This window comes from Penaeus monodon, chromosome 20 (genome assembly GCF_015228065.2).
Source record: "Penaeus monodon isolate SGIC_2016 chromosome 20, NSTDA_Pmon_1, whole genome shotgun sequence".
NCBI classification, from domain to species: domain Eukaryota; kingdom Metazoa; phylum Arthropoda; class Malacostraca; order Decapoda; family Penaeidae; genus Penaeus; species Penaeus monodon.
This window is the reverse complement of record NC_051405.1, coordinates 11,984,893-11,987,852: the sequence shown is the minus strand read 5'-3', so window position 1 is coordinate 11,987,852 and position 2,960 is coordinate 11,984,893. Positions and strand designations below refer to the sequence as shown.

General features: G+C 38.6%; 1 protein-coding gene across 1 annotated transcript in view; it reads right to left on the bottom strand.

Moving 5' to 3' along the window:
• LOC119585629 overlaps positions 1-1,605 on the bottom strand; it is a gene marked incomplete in the record, with an annotated part of 5,565 nt that extends 3,960 nt beyond the window's left edge. Inside the window, 1 exon segment of the mRNA XM_037934297.1 lies at positions 1,486-1,605.
• Positions 1,606-2,960: the final 1,355 nt, after the last annotated feature.

The following is a 2,960-nucleotide window of genomic DNA, read 5'->3' as shown; positions in this document are numbered from 1 at the left end:
TCTATATCTATATTCAGTAATTATAAACTCATGGGAGAATTTAGTAATATTAATCTAATAAAAACAAGTAATATCCATAACCTCACTGGCCTATTCCTTATGTCAGCCAATCTTTCATCTTTACAACATTAAATGTGGAATATTTTCATTTTTATCTTTCCTTTCAGTTTGCCTCCCTCCCTTTTTTCAAATGGACTGGAGTGCCAAACACCCTTCTCCCACAGTCCTGACAACAGTATCAGCTACATTCCCAGAAGGGGCAAATACCTGATAATAAATACCTGTTTTCTTACACTTTTTACTATCCAGTGAAGAGATAAGGCCTTCATGATAGCTGTCTGAATTGCACTCCTCTGATTTTTCAACTGTGATAAGCCACTTAGCACCAAAGGCAAACCAACACTTTTTGCTAATGGAAGCAATGCCTATACTTGGGCTGGGTAGGACAGTGCAGGATCACAAGAGTTTAAAAGTAGATCCTGAACACCTCAAATTTATGAAAAGCACAGTACTCTAAAGCCCATTAACTGAATAATTTAACATGATATTGAAGTGAAAAACACTTAAACCAAACTTGTACCCACTGTGTTCTTACTTTTTAAGAATAATAACTATCTTGAGTATATACTGGATGAGTAAATACAGTAAGAAATAATGAAGTCAAGTTTGGATTTTCAAACACAAAAGATCTTTAACCCATGATAATTACAAAATTGTACTTGTTGACAAAGAAACCCCAGGGTATGACTTATCATCTTCACATCTACCCTGCTTTCACTGCTTCAATAACTGACTGGTAAATGTCCAGAGATGACATGACACAAAAATACAGACCACTATAATACTTGTATAATATAAGACATGTAAATGAAGCTGCATCTGTCACATCTGTCTTGCTTCCACAAATTAATTGAATATCTAAATCACAGATTGTTTTTTTAACTAAAATATATAACTACTCCCTGTATCATCACTCACTGCACATTTTTTACCAAATATTTCCTTGTAAAAGGTGTGTCCACTAGACAACTTACAAATATTTGTACATTCATTAAAGTAAAGATAGGGACATCACTGAGTGTGCTTCTCGTAACAAGTCTTGGTATTTACAAATTATATTAACAAGAATATTTACATTTTGTTTCTCCACCCAAATGTTTTTAGTCCCGAGGAACACCCAACTGGTGACACAAGCAAAGGTGTCTGACCAATAAAAACCTTAATTTCCCTGTTTCACCTCTTATATAAGTATTCCCAAAGGGCGGGGATACTACTGATTTGCCATCGGTGGGAAAAGTGGGTTAAACGAGTCATTTACGTGGTGGAATGAGGATAAATAATCTTTGTTTACATGCATCAGGACCTCCCACAATACCCCCACAGGACAACATAGGACAATATGGTCTCTCTGGCCTAAAAACTTTGATTACCGACAGCATGAAACTAATAATCTGACCATCTGTCTTGTCTCTTCGTGTGACTTACTGGTGATGAAGAAAAACGTATCTGAATCACACATATTCGCACGCGATGTCGCTCACTTGAGGCAGCGAACGTTCCCTATGGCGGCCATTTTCGGAAGCCGCGAAGAGGTGGAGCGAAGGAAACGAGCGAGGGCGGCAGAGGGGAATTCCGTTTTCGGCGAGGCTGCGACAAGGATATTGCATCTCATCCTATCTGGGCTTTCGGGACGCTAATCGCATAGATTCTAGATGCCCGATTACTTCAACGGAGTCATATTTTAATTTCATTGTGAGCATTTAGGAGCAAAAGTAGGAATAGGAAATTTGGCCCAATGTGCGTCCCGACCGGCTTTCGAGCGATGGCAGTCGCGGTCGTGGCGCGACTTCACACTGCGCATGCGCCGAACGCCATCTTTGCTGCCTCGTGAGCACGCCTGTGTATCGTGCAAGAACAATAATATTAGGAATTATCAATGTATTCGGATTGTGTAAGTTGTCGAGCACCTCTTTATTCGTACGTGAGTGTATCAAGATCTGATTGTCGATTGCATGTGAGTCATTCACAGGTCATGACGCCTGATCTGGTGCCACAGCCGAGTTCCGCCATTGGTGTGCTTCTCATTGAGTGTTTCAACGCACTTTTCCGAATAACTCGAAACTCATGCTATTGGTAGTGACATATCTATAGAATCTGCCTTTCTTTGAAACCCTGAATGTTTTGACAGGAAGTGGAACATGGTTGTGGAGCTGGAGTTTGCAACGAGAAGAGCTAGAAGTATCACACACAAGTGGTTGCTTACTTTCACACCAGAAAACCAGGTTGATGCAGGTCACATTATACTTTCGGCAGATAGTTGTCAGGTACTTCGACTTTCTTGAAGTTGATGTAGAAGTGTTGCTGATAACGTATTTTGAACGTTAAAGTATTTCTTCAGTGATATGTTGTGTTGGAGTGTGGTGTTGCCGACTTGCCCACTTTGACCTGGTGTCATGTGGTCGGTCAACATGGCGCAACTCATAGTTGAGATTACGGTGTTGTAATGAGTTAATTGTTCAAGAGTGATTACTTTTCAGCCGTGTTACATAATGAGCAATTAGTTTTTTTTGTCAGACGTGATGAGGTTGGGTAGGTTGCAATCTGTCATTGCATTTGCAAGAATGAGTTACATGCAATCAGCATTACTGGTGTAATGAAATGTCAGGTTTTGTAGAGTTGTTTTTCTTGTGTTGCTTATCTGTTGTCACATATTATCATATCATTTATTGCTTAATGTAAGTTATTATTAAATGATTTTCAATTTAATTGGACATTAGTTCTCTTTACAAATGGTTTTACTTATTGGTATAATAAGTCTGGAATTGGATAATATTCAAATTGCTAAATATTTATGGGTCTGTTTTAGGTGTGACATCTAGTGGTCCTTTAGAAAAAAAATACCAATTATTTCTATAAATTCCTTGCAGTAATCCTCTTCATTAGCCTATTTTGGTTTACTA